The following is a 20,547-nucleotide window of genomic DNA, read 5'->3' on the forward strand; positions in this document are numbered from 1 at the left end:
TTACGCGAAAGACATGTGAAAGATACCGTGGGTTTATTCAAAAACAGGTTCCTCAGAAAGGTTAGCAGATCATGATCCTTATTTGACAAACTTTAAATAACTATCGTCTCCACTAGATACTTAGATACCCAAACACGGGTGAAGCCAGCATAGCAGAAGACACGTTTGTGGTTTACCTTTACGAGTATCTTTGAATTGGACATAGGTAAACGACTGATAATTTAACATGCAAATTGTTTGAAGTCTTTTCTTCAAATTTAAGAAGATATATATATAAAAAAAACATATGGACAAAACAACAAAACCATAGTTTTGCATGATTTTTTCATTTTACTTTTATTTTTATTTTTCATTCTGATCAGACGGTAATGAAAATATTGTATGCTGTATGGGGGACAAGCCAGTCAAAAGGTATGAATGAAAATAATAAACCAATATGAAATTGAACATGTGTACTACTTATCAAATCAAGAAATACCAATGAAATTGTTAATCCAATCAAAATATCTAAAACCTCTAATTTCTTATCCGCTATTTTTGCTAGATTGTGTTGAGTACATAAAATGGATGGTTCAGTTAAAGACATAAATTGTTTAACGGAATAAAAACAAAAAATCCCATAGAAAAGGAATGCTCACACGGATTTGGTAGCTGGATTCCAATCGTTAAATGAATGTCAATAATGTGGTCATTTTTATAAATTTCCTGTTTACAAAACTTTGAATTTTTTCATAGATAACCTTAACCGTATTTGGCACAACGTTTTGGAATTTTGGATCCTCAATGCTCTTCAACTTTGTAATTTGTTTGGATTTATGAATATTTTGATATGAGCGTCACTGATGAGTCTTATGTAGACGAAACGCGCGTCTGGCGTACTATATTATAACCCTGGTACCTTTGATAACTATTCAAATCGTTAACCTATTATGTCAATCAGGGTGGCTTGTCCAACTTGTCAATTTAACGTCAGTATTACAAAATCTCCAAACAAATGGAAGCTAAAGTTATATGTAGTTATAAAACAAGGTTTAATCCACCATTTTTCTCGGAAAATATGTGTACCACTTCAGGAATATAGCAGCTATTTTTCACTTGTTCTGTTGTATGAAGGTGTTTTATTTTGTCTGTTAATCCTGAAACAAGTCAGAAAACATTGCAGTTGTTATCTTATAGTGCGTTTCTTTGTCCGTTTATTTTCAATCTATGAGATTTTTTTTTTAATTGGTCAGTGTTTTACATATTACTTTCTCAAGATGTATTATTTCTTTTAGACCAGCATGTTTTACCTTCTTTACCCTGCCTGGTGAATTCAGTCATACATGTCGAAGTTTTGTGCGATCAGAAATGGTTCCATCACAAGGATGTTTACCAGGTACTATCTTTTTTAAATCAGTATAATTTAATTTTGGATGTAACGCGTCTTTTGATTGGCTGACGTCGTTTTGTTTATCATATCATAGACACAATTTTGTCATCAACGTTTTTTCATGATTTACGCCGGTTTAAAATGGAATTTAGAATTGAATTATAAGAAATGACAGTAATATTTGTCAGTCTATTCGAAATAACATAAAAAATGTGGTGCACACTGTTAAATAACCCGCTACGCACGTTACTCAGTGCGCACCACATTTTTTATGTTATTTCTTCATAGACAGAAAAAATATTTCAGTCATTCCTTAAATAAAAAAAATTAGTATATATATATATATATATATATCAAACGATCCATTTTTACATCTTGTGATCAATGTATATTGCAATCGTCAATGGCAGGTAGCAGGGTTTAAGAACATCAGTTGTTCGACCTGTTAGTCAAATGCGTTTTGTTAAAATATACTTTTTCACTTGTTCGGTCTTTTGGAGAATATTGTTTGTGCTGTATTAAGACCCTTCTACATTCACACGAATAAAATTTGCGGTTTTTTTCCAACGCAATCATAGGTTTGAAAGTTGTTTTCAATTATATAAAGGCAACAGTAGTATACCGATGTTCAAACTCATAAATCCATGGACAAAAAACAAAATCGGGGTAACAAACTAAAACTGAGGGAAACGCATTAAATATAAGAGGAGAACAACGACACAACACTACAATGTAAAACACACAGAAACGGACCAAGCAACAGACAAAATCCCACGAGAATAACAAATATAACATCAAAACCAAATACATGAATTTGGGATAGACAGGTACCGTGACACGTCTTGTCGCAATGTGAATTTACACTCAAAAATAAGAGAAAACAAACGACGCAACGTTAAAATGTAACACATACAGAAACGAACTATAATATAACAAATGTCCATATTCCTGACTTGGTACAGGACATTTTTAAAGAAAAAAATGGCGGGTTGATTATAGTTATCAAAAGTACCAGGATTATAATTTATACGCCAGACGCGAGTTTCGTCTACATAAGACTCATCAGTGACGCTCAGATCAAAATAGTGAAAAAGCCAAACAAATACAAAGTTGAAGAGCATTGAGGAGCCGAATCTACTCCTGGGGTAAGAAAATCCTTAGTTTTTCGAAAAATTCAAAGTTTTGTTAACAGAAAATGTATAAAAATGACCATATAATTTCAGATTTTATGAGGGCGCAAAGCGCCCGAAATGAAATATTGATTATATGATAAGATTAGAGTGAGATATAATAATGCATTGACCTTCAATTCTAATCAAATAACAGCTCTTTAAAGTACACCCCTGAATAAAAAATGTTACAATCCAGGTAATACCTTACTGCGCATGCCCATAGGTAACATCGTATACCTCGGGCTACAATAGATTGACTTTCAATGAAGCCAAACCTTAAACCTCAAACAATTATGTTTGATATAAAACAACAAAACCAATATCTGAACCAATAAAATATCATGTTCTTGTTCAAAAGATCTGATACGAAAGTAACCGATTCAGTAAACAATGGATATAGTTCACCATAGACATATTTCTATGCATCTGGATAATGAATAAACAAATTGACACCTAAAATACTAATTATCAGTTCACTAAGCAAAAAGCAAAATCCAACATCTGACCAAACATCTGAATACTGAACTGTTTGGACTGAATAGATATAAGGCGGTTACTTAAAAAAAATAACTACAGAAAATAATCATTTGTATTATCAAATGTACATCAAAATATTTCACAGAGTATACACGTTAAAGTCAGTAATTTCTTTATAGTCCACGAAAAAACTGCATACGAATGTTCTATATCATATTCCGCCACACTGCTACAAAACTGCAATTATTGTTTGGAATACCAGTCATATTCAAGTCCATCCAACTCTATCCTTTCTGAAAAATTTAATGATATAGATGTATATTTCAAGTTAGCATTCTAGACTAAACATTCTGTGTAATATTTCATATTTTATTGAATACTGTTTAGAAATACTTAGATCAAGAGTCGTCTTATTGTTATCATACCACATCTATTTGCAATGTATTTAATTTCTCTATAATAATGCATTTGGGTGGGATGGGTGGGAAATGCATTATTATATCTCACTCTAATCTTATCATATAATCAATATTTCATTTCGGGCGCTTTGCGCCCTCATAAAATCTGAAATTATATTTCTAAGATTTTCGTGAGATATAATAATGCACGTTTAAAGCAAGCTTACCATTTCTAAAACTTTATCTGCAAAACCCGCTTTTTCATTAGTCCTAAAATAAAATTTATTAAACGTTCTAGTGTTGGACCAATCTGCCATGGACATAATATCATCCATACTGATGCCACTCATCGCTGCCTTGCTAGTTGAGACCATGCGACAAGAATGTGCTTGAAACAATGAGATGTCGATTCCTGCCTCCTTCATAACCCATTTAATCCAATTTCCAACTGTCTGCGAAGATAGACCTTTAAAAGGTTTCTTAGTTGACCTTAATAAAGGATCAGGTTCATGTTTACTAACAGGCCTTAAATGTTCCGTTCTCAATTCATATTCATGTATACAAGAAATAACACATAATTTTTTCTTTGAAAATTTGCAGTATTTCACTGATCTGTTATTGCAATCTTTTTGTGTTTTAGACAGACCCGGTAAATGAAAAATTATACTACTATTGTTTCTGGACATGAATCTTCTGTCTAACCTTGCAATTTCAGATATCCTTTTTGGCGCTGCCAAAGCCAATAAAATTGATAATTTTTTACCTAAAACTGAAAAATCAAGTTTTTTGTTTATTGGTAAAGCGGATAAATATTTAAGAACAATATCCAAATCCCATGAAAATTGGTATTTTGGTAAAGGTGGGTTATTTTGTAGAACACCTTTCATTAATTGTTTTACTATAGGTAATTGACCAATTGGGACACCATCGATATATGGCAGGACTGAAGATATGGCCGAACGGTGAACATTTAAAGTTCTGTATTGATACCCCTCTTTATACATCCAAGTCAAAAAATCTAAGATAGCGGCCAAAGGTGCTGAAAAGGGATCAATTTCCCGTGAGCTACACCAGCTAGACCACTTATTCCAGGCACTGTCGTAAGAAGATCTTGTTCCCGATTTCCAAGACCCAAGGAGTAATTCTTTAGTTTCCTCTGAAATTCCAATTGAGTTAAATGATCTCCGGAGACCGTCCACCCTGCTAGTTTTAATGTTTTGTTCAGAATCAGTGGGTGTGGCTCTTTCATTGGAGACAATACAGTGTTGTGACTCATGGGAAGTAACACTGGATAATCTACTGACATTTGAAGTAACAGAGGGTACCAAGCCTGGGATTGCCAAACTGGAGTTATCAGAATTATCTGACAGTTTTCCTCCCGAACTTTCGCCAGACACGTACTTATTAGACAGAACGGGGGAAAAGCATAACCCTTTATCTCTCTCCAGGATTGGAGAAGGGCATCTACCGCTTTCGCTTGGGGATCTGGCTTCCAGCTGAAATATTGATTCAGGTGAGTATTTGACCTGTCTGCAAACAGATCTACATTGCAAGGACCTATGCGTTTCATGAGACTTTTTGAAAAGTATCGGACTTAACCGCCAATTGCTGAAATCCGCATAATGCCTGCTTTCCCAGTCTGCTATAACATTGCTTTTTCCTGGGATATAGTCCGCAGTGATTGTTAATTGCCTTTGAAGACACCAATCCCAAAACTGATTTGTTAGGGAATTTAGTTTTTTGACACCGTTCCCCCCATTTTGTTTACATATACAATTGCTGTTGTGTTGTCCATTTGTATAAGAATATGCTTGTTTTGTAGATTTTTGGCATAAGATTGTACTGCGAACATTGCTGCTTTTAGTTCGAGTTGATTTATATGGAGGGATTTTTCCTCGTCTATCCAAAGCCCACCTATACTTATCTGTTGACATGTTGCTCCCCATCCCGACAGACTTGCATCCGACTGAATGGTTAAATGGGGTTCTGGTCTAAGTAACGCTTTCCCGTTCCAAGACCCCAGCTTGGTTACCCACCAATGCAACTCGTTCTGAACTTCCTCGTTTAACTGGATTTGGTGATCGTAATGGCCTCCCAAATGCAGGGCTTTTGTTTTCAATATTTGTAAACTGCGATAATGCAGAGGACCTGGAAGGACAGCTTAATTGGTTGCTGTTAACTGACCTATCAACTGAGCTAAATCTCTTGCTGACACTTTCTTGTGTTCTAGCATTAATTTTGAACTGTTCTTTATTTTCTCTACCTTCTCTTTCGGGAGAGACAAAGTCAACAACTTTGAGTTTACTGTATAACCCAGAAACTCCATTGTTTGTGAAGGTTCCATCACTCATTGATCAGAAAACCTAAGCCCCTTAATATTGACAAAACTGTTGAGAGATCTGACAAAATTTTCTGATTTGACTGATTCATTATTAGAATATCGTCTAGGTAAACTATCAGACGTACACCTAAACGTCTCAATAAAGTCATGGGAACCTTCATCAGTTTTGTGAATATTCTTGGGGCTACTGCAATCCCAAACGGGAGGGACCTGAATTCCATTATTTTTCCCTGCCAAAAAAATCTGAGGTATTTTCTGTGTTCTTTTGCTATTTGCAATGTCAGATATGCATCGGTTAGGTCTATTTTTACCATCCAATCGTTCTTCAAAAGAAGATCTTTTAACAAATGAATTCCCTCCATTTTGAAATGTTCGTAACGTAAAAAAACATTTAGGCCTTTTAGATTTATAACAGGTCTTTGACCCCCTCCCTTCTTTGGTACCAGAAAAATGTTGCTTATGAACGAATCCTTTGTTAGGAAAGACTGTGTTATGGCCTTCTTGTTCAAAAGTCCTGTTATTTCTTTGTTTATCAAAACCTGATTCTCTTGATTGAAAAAGGCTTGATTTGGTATTTGATTTTGGAAAGGTGTTGCTAAGAAATATAATTTTATTCCTTTTACACACTGGAGAACCCAAGGATTTTGTAATTGAGTTCCAATTCTGTAGGAAAAGACTTACTCTTCCCCCTACAGGAATAGAATTTTGATTGATTATGCAATTCATTGGTAATTGGAAATAGTTTTGTATATGATTGAAAGTTTTCTCTTGACCTACCCGTTCTATCGGTTTGCAGGTTTCTTGAACACTTGGTTGTTCTGAGGTTGAGTCTGGATTTGGTTTTGGGTCTGGTTCTGGCACTGATTCTGGCGCTGACCATAACTGTTCCCCTGTCTGTTCTGTGACTGGTTTCCCTGCCAAGGTCTCTTCCCTGAAACTTGTGGATGGAGAGCTTGTCTGCCGCCCACAGACTGCAGGTTGTTGGTGGGCCCTGCTGAAAAAACTGATCATTTTTTCTATTAAAATGAAGTTTACCAGCATGTTTTTTCTTGTTAGAAAACAACAACATTTCTCTAAGTTCTTTGTTATCCTTGTTTTCTTTAGCCAAAGACTTTAGAAACTTATTACCAAAAAGTTGACCCTTAGATTTTGCCAAAGCTTTCTTGCCTTTCTTCTCATTTAAAAAATCTAGACTATCTGGCATTGTTTTAACTAACATTGCTTTTCTCCTGTCAGTGTTATAAACATAGTGAGCATTACCTGCTCGCACAATAGCCCTCTGTGTTAACTGAATTACATCAGAAGGGTCCATACCTTGATTATCTTTCTTAATCCTATGTGCTTCAGACCATAAACGGGACAAAGGACCCATAACATCTAGAATGCGTAGCTGTGTGTTTTAACTTCTCTCTAATCTAGCATTCCATTTTCTACCTTGAAAATAATTTTTCTTAAAAAATCTATCTGTTTCAAGAGCCTTTAATCCTTTAGACGAAGGAATAGGCCAATTCAAAGACATATCTTGTCTCGTCTTTTTATTTATACCCTTTAGAGCATACTTCTCTATATATTTGTTTACATGAGATGGTACTTTTTCTTTTTTATCTTTAGACAAAGAAGGTTCTGGGTCAAACGCTTCATTGTCTTCTGAACTCTCTGATTCGGAGTTACTAGAAGATGATTCACTGCTACTAGTATTTTCAGAGGAACTGCTAGAATGATTAACAACTTTCCTGTGTTTAATCTTACCTTTTCTGCTAGGTACGGATTCGTCCCGTTTCCGTTTAGGGTTTTTGGTATCTAGGTCAGACCAGCTCTGTCTGACATCTTCTTCTGTCCCGTCGACTAACGACATTTTATCATCTTGACGAGAAGAGATATTTCTCCTCGCCTTGTGAGAAGAGCCCAAAGACTCGACTACCTTATCAGTTTCTACCGCCACTGCGGTAAAACTTACATTTTCATCAATGACCCTATGGTCTTCCGAATCAAGTGCACCGCTCTCTCGAGACGGTGTAGCCATCCCTAACGGAATGTCATTGAGTTGGGCGTTAGCCATGCTAACTAAAATAATAAACCCACTAACCTTTAAATAATTTGGAAAAAAACGTCTTTACTCAAAGAGAGCTAAATTGAAAGTCAATCTATTGTAGCCCGAGGTATACGATGTTACCTATGGGCATGCGCAGTAAGGTATTACCTGGATTGTAAAATTTTTTATTCAGGGGTGTACTTTAAAGAGCTGTTATTTGATTAGAATTGAAGGTCAATGCATTATTATATCTCACGAAAATCTTAGAAATATAATTGATATTCATGTCAACACCGAAGTGCTGACTACTGGGCTGGTGATACCCTCGGGGACGAAACGTCCACCAGCAGTGACATCGACCCAGTGGTGTAAATAGTTATCAAAAGTACCAGGATTATAATTTTATACGCCAGACGCGCGTTTCGTCTACATAAGACTCATCAGTGACGCTCAGATCACCTGGTTTTGTGGCATGCCAAATCTCCCCTTTTATAGCCAATTAAGACTTGTTTATATATATATATTTTGTTTTCCTATTTGCATCACTAATTACTCCCTTTGTATCCCTTATTCAATACATTAAAAACAAAACATAGAATTACATGATTTTGTTCCCTGTTGTTATGTCTTATTGAACCTCTTAATATCGCCATTAAGTAGTTAAATAATTTATTGAAAGTTCATTAAATTTCAAATTGAATCGCATACTCGAACGTTAAACGAATGCCTAAAAATTCGAGACGTACTTACTAACTTACTCCAAAACTTACACCAACAATTATAACAAATCTTATTGTTTAAACTTAATAAAAACCAAAGTTTCTATTTACATAACAGGTCCTAGGAATCAGATAAATACGAAGACATCGTACTTAGACTTATCATTAATTTATGGCAATTCTATAGAGGGAGAACAGAGATTTAGAAAGTTTGGTTCAGGTAAGACTTGTCAACAATTTATGGTATTCTATAGAAGGGGAACAGAGATTCAGGTAGGACTAAAATGAAAATCCTTGCTAGGAAAACAAATATTAAAATAGTTTAGTTAGATTAGACTATATTGAAACTCCCTCCAAGAAGAGCAAAGATTGTAATGATTTAGTTCAGTAAGAACCGTATTGAAACTCCCTGCTAGGAGAACAAAGATTAAAAAAGTTTAGTTCAGGAAGACCTTATTGAATATTCTTGCTAGGCGTACAAAGATATAAAATATTTGGTTCAGTGATCTAATATTGTAACACCATGGAAGGAGAACACCGAATGGGACAAACAGACGGTTTTAAATTATTTAATTATGCGGAATCAACTCCGTTGTTAACTTGATCCGTATTCTAGCTAATTGTTGCTACACCAAATCTGAGACATCATGTGCATGTTCGTATTTAAGTATTTGTGATACATTTTTTACTTTATTCGTGAGGAATGTCATACATAGGATATATGTTGCTGAGTATAACATTTTAGATAACGAATTCATCATTTCTATATGAACGTGAATTTGAGTTCTTCTACACGAATTATACATTTTATGATAGACCCGTCGTTAATAGTATATTCCTCCACACGTAACTATTTTGTTGATATTAATTTATTTTTATAATATTTTCTTTGAATGTGTTACTTAGATGTACAAAATACCGGCATTATATGGCCCCGTTAACAATAGTAAAATATAACAATATGGCTAGTATTTATCAGTGTACCCTTAACCCTTATCTGAAATATATACATTAATTCATTATCATGATTATAATATATCCAAATAATACATATATCGATATAAAATTATCCATATACATTTGTATTTGAAATAGAACGTAAATAAATAAATCAATAAAAATCACAGAAATTTGAAATTTTGTCAACAGCAAAACAAAACAAACATGATTAAGAATATATGCAATATTTGAAAATTTTCGTATTAGAATAGAGGAATGTCACTCATCTCATCACATACATTGCCAATCCTGCATGAGATCTTAAGAACGAAATAAAACACATCATCTTAATATTTATGGTTTGATAATCCTCATGACAATGTTTGTGCAGAAAAAAATGGTGGTAAAATCTTTAGAGAGATATTCAAGTCATACAAGTTAACAAGCCAAATAATCGTGCAACATGCGATGTTAATATACGTACATATATAATGGTTTACTTTTATAAATTGTCATATTGATGGAGAGTTTTCTCATTGGCACTCACACCACATCTTCCTATATCTATATATGTATTTGTAGGTCACCCAGACAGTTTTGATTCTATTTTAAGCATATTTCACGTTATCTTTCTACGAGAGAACGACAAACTCGTACGAGATTTAAAACATCTTGGATGGAGTGGTGATAGTCTCTACAAAGAGGCACGGAAAATAATGTCAGCAATCTACCAACACATTGTGTATACAGAATATGTGCCAGCAATTATAGGATATGAAGCAATTCTGAGATTTGGTTTAAAAAGCACTCGGGATGGGCATAACACTATGTACAATCCAAAAATTGATGCTACAACAAGTAATGTGTTTGCAACTGCTGCTATACGATTTGCTCATTCTAATTTGGATGCATTTGAAAATGATATATTCCAAGGATTTTCTCCTGAAACGTTTCAAAATTACAGCAATATTGTAACTAACTCTCCGTCATCCTATTCATTTTTTACACGATTTCAAAGCAAGACTGATCGATTTATGACTGATTTTATAAGAAACAAGGTTTGGGAATCTGAACCTAAGAACAGTGTTGACACAATGTCATTTGATATCCAAAGAGGAAGAGACCATGGACTACCGTCCTACAATAGATGGCGGGAGTATTGCGGATTAAGACCAATACTCCATTTTGGAAAAGGCATTATGGGATTTGGTGATCATACCTTAGGAGCTATCAAAGCTCTTTCATCTGTATATAGGTATAATATTATATATGAAATAAAACTTCTGACGTAAAAATGTTATGCTGGTTTCTATGATGAGATTACTTCAATGCACCCAAAATGTATGTGAATGTTAGATAACAAGGGGAATATTGTTCGTATACTATTTCTTTTCTATCATTCTTATGCATTCAGTTTCAGTACAAAGTACAGGAAGATAGTTTCCCCGAGGGTATCTATGATGAGTTTATCGTACATAAGTTTTAGAGAAAAGAATTCACGATCTTCCAATTTGTGTGCATTAATCCAGCAATATTTTAGGTCACACCAAATATTTATTATTGCCTTATTATGCGTTTTCTACATATGATCTAATGTCAACCGGGGCAGTTGATTCATGAAAAATTAAAAATTCGGCTTTGCAATATAGGAGATAATTAAATGGTACGACGTTGACTTGCGAATTTTGGATTCCAAATCAAAATCGACACTTAACGTATTTAAGATGTAGAATGTACTAAAGAAACCCGGATGATAAAGATAAAGTTTCCGGTTATATTCAAAATAAAACTACCTAGGTCTATTTTATTAACTTTTGTTTGCATACAAATTGATTAGTGTTTTGTTATTTTCAGACACCCAGAAGATATAGACCTTATGTCCGGTGCTATGGCAGAGAGGCCGGTTTCAGGGGGAATTGTTGGACCTACATTTGCATGCTTACTCGGCCAGCAGTTTGCCTTATTCAAAACCGGAGATAGATTCTTTTATGAAAACGATTTTTATCAAACAGGATTTACAAAAGGTTTGTACTAAGTTGAGGATCACCCAAGGAAAAAAACGATAAATAGATTACAATAAGAAAATATTTACACATAAATAAAAAGAAAAATATAGGTCGTTAGATATAAGAAGGTATGGTATGATTGCCTATGACACAACTCTTCATCATGTGTATATTTTAAATAATTATACAATATTTTCTATTGTTTTAAATCAAATAAACAAATAAATTGAATTATCTTATGATAAGTGAATACAGACTCAAATACATTAAATGTATTATCATTAGGGTTTGTGGTGTACGGAAATTAAAGATCTTATGTTTTCAGACAAATCTTTTAAAATGAAATTTTCCTCACTATAAGAATAAGAATCATAAGTATAATTTCCGATGAGACAAACCTTGCTGCATGTCTCTCCGTTGACATGAATACTCATTAACGATCTCTGACTTCATAAAAAACACGAAAAGTAAAAAACAATATTACTGTGTCTAAAGAAAGGATCAGGTATTGACATATGTGTACGTTAAGGACCATTGCATATAAAGATAAGTTGTGGAGCAGGATCTGCTTATTCTTTTTCGGAGCACCTGAGATCACCCCTAGTTTTTGGTGGGGTTCGTGTTGTTTATTCTTTAGTTTTCTATTTTGTGTCATTTGTACTATTGTTTGTCTGGTTTTTTTTTCATTTTTAGCCATGGCGTTGTCAGTTTATTTTAGATTTATAAGTTTGACTGTCCCTTTGGTATCTTTCGTCCCTCCTTTGAGATACTGGAATGCCATTCAGTTGAAGACCACTTTGTATGAAGGCAATGCCTCGTGCTGCAATGTTACATATCACGGTTTTAAATAAAGGCAACAGTAGTATACCGCTGTTCAAAACTCGTTAATCCATGGACAAAAAACAAAATCGGGGAAACAAACTAAAACTGAGGGAAACGCATTAAATATAAGAGGAGAACAACGACACAACATAAAAATGTAACACATACAGAAACGGACTAAGCGTTAGACTAAATCCGATGAGAATAACAAATATAACATCAAAACCAAATACACGATTTTGGGATAGAAAAGTACCGTGACACGTCTTATAGTAATGTGAATTCACACTTAAACACAAAAGAGAACAAACGACACAACGAAAACACAACGTTAAAATGTAAAAAGTAAAAACACAAAAATACTGAAAAGAAAAGTCCAAAATCAAAAGGCAAAATCAAAAGTCCAAACACATCAAACGAATGGATAACACCTGTCATATTCCTGACTTGGTACAGGCATTTTCTAATGTAGAAAATGGTGGAATGAACTTGGTTTTATATCTAGCTAAACCTCTCACTAATATGACAGTCGTATCAAATTCCATTACATTGTCAACGATGTGTGAACAAAACAAACATACTCAAAGAGTAAAAATGTCAAAAATAGGGGTACAGCACACACAAAGAAATGAACTATAATATAACAATGGCTGCCTATACTTCAATGATTCTCTCACATATACCATGGATCTGTACGTCACTTGTTTATGATCACCGTATTTGTTGAACACGTTTGATTAATTATTATTAAATGCGGTTCCTTCAACCAACATACGTAATGAATCTCAAGACTTTACACCGTTTTTTTAAATTTCATATAATGAAAGTTTGTTGCCTATAATTAAAATAATATTTAACAGTGTTTCGGGATTTTTTGCTTATACTATTAAAGCATGGGTCCCTTTTCAAAAGTCTCCCAACTATTTCCTTGTGATTTAGCAAGGTATTCTTTGATATTTTTGTTACGTTTATACGCTATGATAGGTACTTGGGTGAAGATTTCACTACATTGTTTGTCTTTTTGCAGTTTGCTCCAATGTTTTCTTATAACCTTACTAAGGTTTTTTACCATTGGATTATATTTAGTAATGAGAGTGAGTGGGACATTCTTTGTCCTATCGGCCTTTAATAAGGTTGATTTTCTGCTTGTGGTATTTTTAACGTTTCTAATAACATTCTCTGTTTTATTTTTACAGTATCCTCTTTCAACTAACTTATCTTGTAAGTTAGTTAAATGTCTATCTAACTCATTGGTGTCACTATTATTTCTAATATGACGTATAGATTCACACACTGTAATACTTGTGAATGTGTGTTTCGGATGTGCACTAGTGATTGGTAAATATTGATACGTTTCAGTTTTTTTAATATGTGATTTAACATCAAGGATGTTATTATTATGGAATCTTTCACCTTTGTACACTTCGGTATCTAAATAGGTCATACTAGAACTAGACACCTCAAATGTGAATTTAAGTAGAGGGTCAATTTTGTTCGTTTTCTTTTTGTAAATGCATTAGATTCAATTGACACACATGAATATACTTTAAAAATTCCCAACAAAAAAGATTTAACGGCATTTGTTAAATTAATACTAAGAAACAATGAATTTGAATTCAATGGACAATTATACAAACAAATTATAGGAGCGCCTATGGGTGGTATATTTTCTCCTACATGCACAGATTTACATCTGTCTGTACTATTAATAAATATTTTAGATAAGTTCCAATGGAGAGAAAACATCATATTACACTGTCAATACAGGGATGACGGTTTTATGGTCTTCACAGGCACATTAAAACAGGTTGAAGATTTCTTTAACATAGCGAACAAAATTGACCCTCTACTTAAATTCACATTTGAGGTGTCTAGTTCTAGTATGACCTATTTAGATACCGAAGTGTACAAAGGTGAAAGATTCCATAATAATAACATCCTTGATGTTAAATCACATATTAAAAAAACTGAAACGTATCAATATTTACCAATCACTAGTGCACATCCGAAACACACATTCACAAGTATTACAGTGTGTGAATCTATACGTCATATTAGAAATAATAGTGACACCAATGAGTTAGATAGACATTTAACTAACTTACAAGATAAGTTAGTTGAAAGAGGATACTGTAAAAATAAAACAGAGAATGTTATTAGAAACGTTAAAAATACCACAAGCAGAAAATCAACCTTATTAAAGGCCGATAGGACAAAGAATGTCCCACTCTCATTACTAAATACAATCCAATGGTAAAAAACCTTAGTAAGGTTATAAGAAAACATTGGAGCAAACTGCAAAAAGACAAACAATGTAGTGAAATCTTCACCCAAGTACCTATCATAGCGTATAAACGTAACAAAAATATCAAAGAATACCTTGCTAAATCACAAGGAAATAGTTGGGAGACTTTTGAAAAGGGACCCATGCTTTAATAGTATAAGCAAAAAATCCCGAAACACTGTTAAATATTATTTTAATTATAGGCAACAAACTTTCATTATATGAAATTTAAAAAAAACGGTGTAAAGTCTTGAGATTCATTACGTATGTTGGTTGAAGGAACCGCATTTAATAATAATTTATAACATGTGGCGAAGCCACACCGGAGTCCTTCCCGAGTGTATCAAAGTGATTTTCTCACAGAGATCCATACGTACCCAAGACAAATGCCACCGTTGACAGATTATGTCCTTCTTGATGGCTTAAGAACAATAAAAAGTTCAAAATTGAAATAGCAGAAACAATAAACACTGTCTTTGACAGTTTAAGTAAAACAGACCACCACACACAGATATTTATATGTGGCTCAGTGTGAGAACAGTTAAAAACGTCTCATGAATTCGAAGAAGTATATGCTAAAATTGAAACTCTCTAAAACAATGGATACTACAAACAAATCTAATGACTACAATGAAGACATACAAAGTGCACAAGAAGAAATGGTTAGACCAAGCTTTAGTGAGTCAACCAGTGATACCAAACCTATTGAACAAAGTCCAACCATGGCCAGGACAGTGGAAGAACTAAGAAGGCTGAGTCATGTTAAGTACAACCTCAATACTATTCAGGAAGGACTAAATCTAGCCAAAGGGGCCCGGGAACTACCACCATACATGAGGATTGAACTTTCGTTCACCCCTAGAATGATGGAACATCCAACAAAGGAAGCAGTAAAAGACGAGATACGCAACATGAACACAGAGTTACGAAGAGTAACATTATGCAAACTTTCTGAGATGATAGCTAAAAACATCTTAGAAGTCTCTAAGGAGCTAGACTTAAGGATGCAGGAGTTAGATGAAGAATTCATGAAAGCTGGACGGTACACAGAGCGGAGAGAGTTCTTTAAAATTGTGGAAGAACTGATTGAGGAATACAAAGAAAAACTCCGTCGTTACAAAGAGACAATCAATAGAAAGCCAGCCCAGGGTGCTTACAAACCCAAGGACAAATTTAAAAGAAAGTTCTAAACTGTTTCCGAAAGTGCGACTAGTATACCAACTTTAAGGTTATATTCTTTTCCTTTGATTAGTAATAGCAGGATTAGTCTTTCGAAGTATACGTGAGTGATACAGTACATTTTACTTAGTTCTAGTGAAAACTTTAATGAATTTTATTTCCAGACTTTAATATCTCTGTCGTGTGCATATAGTTTTTTCGCTATGGGATCTTATTGTTGCACTGTCTTGGATCTATTAAATCATTATATAACTATTCTGTGTGCTTCTCTTTTTTTCTATTGGTAAGGTGTAATATTTTGCGCATGTCAATTACAGGTAACTCCTCCCTTATCCTTTCTGCCCGACATGTTCTCATTTTCTTGGTGAAAACATGGCGAACAGATCGTTTAAAAAATCTGATAAAAAGAAAAAATGCAGAAAACGGGACAAATTAAGGTCCCAAATAAAAAACAAAAAAGCGACTCGAGCTGAGTCTTATAGAAAATTCGTTCTGAACTTGTCAACAAAGTCATTGACGAAAAATGAACTCCTCCTATTAGGAAAGGGAATGAAATTTATTCCTAATCCAAAACATAATAATCTACGAAAACAAATATTAATGGATTTTAATGAGCTAGCTAGAAAAATGAGATGTAGATTCCATTACTCTGGAAAAAACAACAAGAAACATATTCATCCATTATATTTGCAATCTGGACATATACCACCCAGGGGAAATATTGCCCTAGAAAATTACTTAATTGACACAAAACTAGATATATCAAAACTGGAGGTTAAACAATTTAGAGACAGTTTGTCAAAACTTGAACGTAAAGCTCTAACAGAACTAAAACATAATGACAGCATTTATATATCTAAAGCCGATAAAATTAACACAACAGTAGTCGTTAATAAGATCGATTACATCAAAGCAGGAACAAGTCACCTTAACGGTAATCATTACTTGAAAATAAATGAACCAACTACTAACGTTGTTGTCAAATCTATAAAAATATTGTTGAAGATCTATATAGGAAAAAAGAAATAGATTCACAAACTTATAATTTCTTGAAGAATAATAAAGAATCAAAACACGGACACATGTACCTTCTTCCAAAAATTCATAAAATTAATCTAGAAATAATTAATGAGGCATTTCGAACTGGTCAAATAGTTGGAAACATAAACATTCCTTACCGACCAATCATCAATAAGTGTAACTCTCCCACGAGACGCATTGAAAGATTACTGGATCTAATCTTAAAACCATTACTGAAGAGACATAACTTTTACATTCAAGATACAAAAGACTTTATTAATAGAATAGAGTCACATGAGGTCAGGAAAGATTGTATTCTTATTGCCTATGATGTAACGTCTATGTACACAAATATGAACATTGATAACTTAGAAGAAACGGTTATCAATGCATTAGATTCAATTGACACACATGAATATACTTTAAAAATTCCCAACAAAAAAGATTTAACGGCATTTGTTAAATTAATACTAAGAAACAATGAATTTGAATTCAATGGACAATTATACAAACAAATTACAGGAGCGCCTATGGGTGGTATATTTTCTCCTACATGCACAGATTTACATCTGTCTGTACTATTAATAAATATTTTAGATAAGTTCCAATGGAGAGAAAACATCATATTACACTGTCAATACAGGGATGACGGTTTTATGGTCTTCACAGGCACATTAAAACAGGTTGAAGATTTCTTTAACATAGCGAACAAAATTGACCCTCTACTTAAATTCACATTTGAGGTGTCTAGTTCTAGTATGACCTATTTAGATACCGAAGTGTACAAAGGTGAAAGATTCCATAATAATAACATCCTTGATGTTAAATCACATATTAAAAAAACTGAAACGTATCAATATTTACCAATCACTAGTGCACATCCGAAACACACATTCACAAGTATTACAGTGTGTGAATCTATACGTCATATTAGAAATAATAGTGACACCAATGAGTTAGATAGACATTTAACTAACTTACAAGATAAGTTAGTTGAAAGAGGATACTGTAAAAATAAAACAGAGAATGTTATTAGAAACGTTAAAAATACCACAAGCAGAAAATCAACCTTATTAAAGGCCGATAGGACAAAGAATGTCCCACTCACTCTCATTACTAAATACAATCCAATGGTAAAAAACCTTAGTAAGGTTATAAGAAAACATTGGAGCAAACTGCAAAAAGACAAACAATGTAGTGAAATCTTCACCCAAGTACCTATCATAGCGTATAAACGTAACAAAAATATCAAAGAATACCTTGCTAAATCACAAGGAAATAGTTGGGAGACTTTTGAAAAGGGACCCATGCTTTAATAGTATAAGCAAAAAATCCCGAAACACTGTTAAATATTATTTTAATTATAGGCAACAAACTTTCATTATATGAAAATTTAAAAAAACTTAAAAAAACGGTGTAAAGTCTTGAGATTCATTACGTATGTTGGTTGAAGGAACCGCATTTAATAATAAGTTTTAACGCCACTTTTAATCACCGCATTTAGTTTATGTCGTGGCGGTCAGTTTTATAGGTGTAGGAAGCCGGAGTGTAAAAAAAAACCCACCGACCTTCGATTTTACAGCTGACAATCCTAGTCAATTAAGATTTGACTCGAGTGCATCCGCACGTGCGGGGTTCAAACTCACAACCTCAGTGTTGACTGGCTAGTGATTACAGTAGTAATTACTTAGACCACTCTGCCACCGAGGCCCCTTCGTCAGTTTTGAAAGGCACAAACATTACAAAATGTATACAAATTCAAACAAGAACAGGAACATACACAAACGGGTTATTTAAACTTAAATATGACAAAAAGACAAATATGATGTACTTAGACTTTTACAATTTTTCAGTGTCTTGAGTGAGGAAAAGAAAGTTAGGTTTAAAGTCTCGATATTATATAACATATTGGTAGTCATTGGATACATAGATATTCCTTGAGTGTAAATCAAAACATGACGGTTCTACGAGAATAAAATTGAGAATGGAAATGGGGAATGTGTCAAAGAGACAACAACCCGACCATAGAAAAAAAACACAGAAGGTTACCAACAGGTCTTCAAATGTAGCGAGAAATTCCCGCACCCGGAGGCGTCCTTCAGCTGGCCCATCAACAAATATATACTAGTTCAGTGATAATGAACGCCATACTAATTTCCAAATTGTACACAAGAAACTAAAATTAAAATAATACAAGACTAACAAAGGCCAGAGGCTCCTGACTTGGGACAGGTGCAAAAATGCGACGGGTTTAAACATGTTTATGAGATCTCAACCCTCCCATATACCTCTAGTCAATGTAGAAAAGTAAACGCATAACAATACGCACAACATATAAAGAGCTGTTTGAATTCCATATAATTGAAATCTAAATTTATTCCAAATTGAAATTTAATCCTTTATTTTAGGTCAACTGCGTGAAATTAAGAAGCAAAGTTTATCATCAGTGATGTGTCGTCATGTTAACGTACCTGCTGTTCCACAGAATGCTTTTATATCTCCAAAAGCAGGGTATGTATAAATAACAAGTTGGTCGCGCATAAACTCTCATTTCCCAAAAGTTCTATTATATCTGCTAAGCTGTATAACTAAAGAGAATTTTTTTCTGGTGACTTCTTGCACCCCGAGAATTCGATCATATATCCTAAATCAGTGTACATATCAAAATCGTGTTCGGGTGACCTCCCATTCAGGTTAGTAGTTAAGGTGGTATCAACTTAATTATACACAAGTTATAACTTTTAAGTTTATGTATGAACATTTCGTTACCCACTAAAAAATAACATTATTACAATTAAACGACTCGTTAATTGTATCGTTAATTAACATATAAAAATGAGTTGATTAGTTCGGTTGATTTTGTACCATATTATACAGTTACAACTAATAGTGTAATAAATAACATTTTTGATAAAATAAAAATGTAAAAAATATTTGCTGAAATTTGTGAATCCTCGAATTTCCTAAAGCAGGGTATTATCTGGAATAAGAATGTTTTCCTTCAAATACACTTTAAAGCATATTAAAAGATAGTGAAACAAAACAAATAAATAAAAAAATAAACAAAGCTTATGACGACACAATGACAGCTAGCACAAATAACATTATTGTAATTAAACGACTCATTAATTGTATCGTTAATTAAAATATAAAATTGGTTTGAAAGAATTTGTTTTAGTTATAATTAAAAGAAAATTTTTAGGAGGTAATCAAAGAGAAAACAATAACTTATCAGTCAGAAATAGAGAGTGACAGAATAGATATATCAGCAACAAATCTACATAAGATAATTAAGATATGTTTAATACTTATTAACAACATTCTTTTGTTTCACCAATGCATCATAATGACGTTAAAAACAATAAAACATTGACAAAAGTAAGATTGTCACACTCGAATCGCCATCGTTCCTTAAATCAAAACAATGGCGCTGATTGGCTTCTCTTGTCTGTTTCAGCGAACCACTGGTACCATGTATGACCTTTCCTAAACTTGACCTCAGAGAATGGGTTTTACATGGAAGGTATTAGAAATTCATTAAATGGACTAGTGTACTTGATTAAAAATAACTTAGTTCTTGTGATTCGAATTATAATTGATAATACATGGTTAAAATTTATGATTGATTATTGTGACGACGATATTTTACGGGAATGTTTGAAACAAGGCAACAGGTTTCGTTGTTGAAACTTGCGAAGATGCAAAAGATGCAACATACAGTGATCCATTACGGAACTAACTCAAAAACTGGTAGAGAAAATACAAACAATGATTTCAGTATACATCTGT

At 33.6% G+C, this 20,547-nt stretch overlaps 1 long non-coding RNA gene across 1 annotated transcript; it reads left to right on the forward strand.

The window, feature by feature from the left end:
• The first annotated feature begins 10,039 nt into the window (after positions 1-10,039).
• On the forward strand, positions 10,040-20,324 carry LOC143051456 (uncharacterized). The gene is made up of 4 exons (XR_012970782.1): positions 10,040-10,702; positions 11,302-11,471; positions 19,167-19,269; positions 20,216-20,324. It is a non-coding gene; the product is annotated as an uncharacterized LOC143051456 (long non-coding RNA).
• Positions 20,325-20,547: the final 223 nt, after the last annotated feature.

This window comes from Mytilus galloprovincialis, chromosome 11, assembly GCF_965363235.1.
Source record: "Mytilus galloprovincialis chromosome 11, xbMytGall1.hap1.1, whole genome shotgun sequence".
In the NCBI taxonomy this organism is placed as follows: Eukaryota; Metazoa; Mollusca; class Bivalvia; order Mytilida; family Mytilidae; genus Mytilus; species Mytilus galloprovincialis.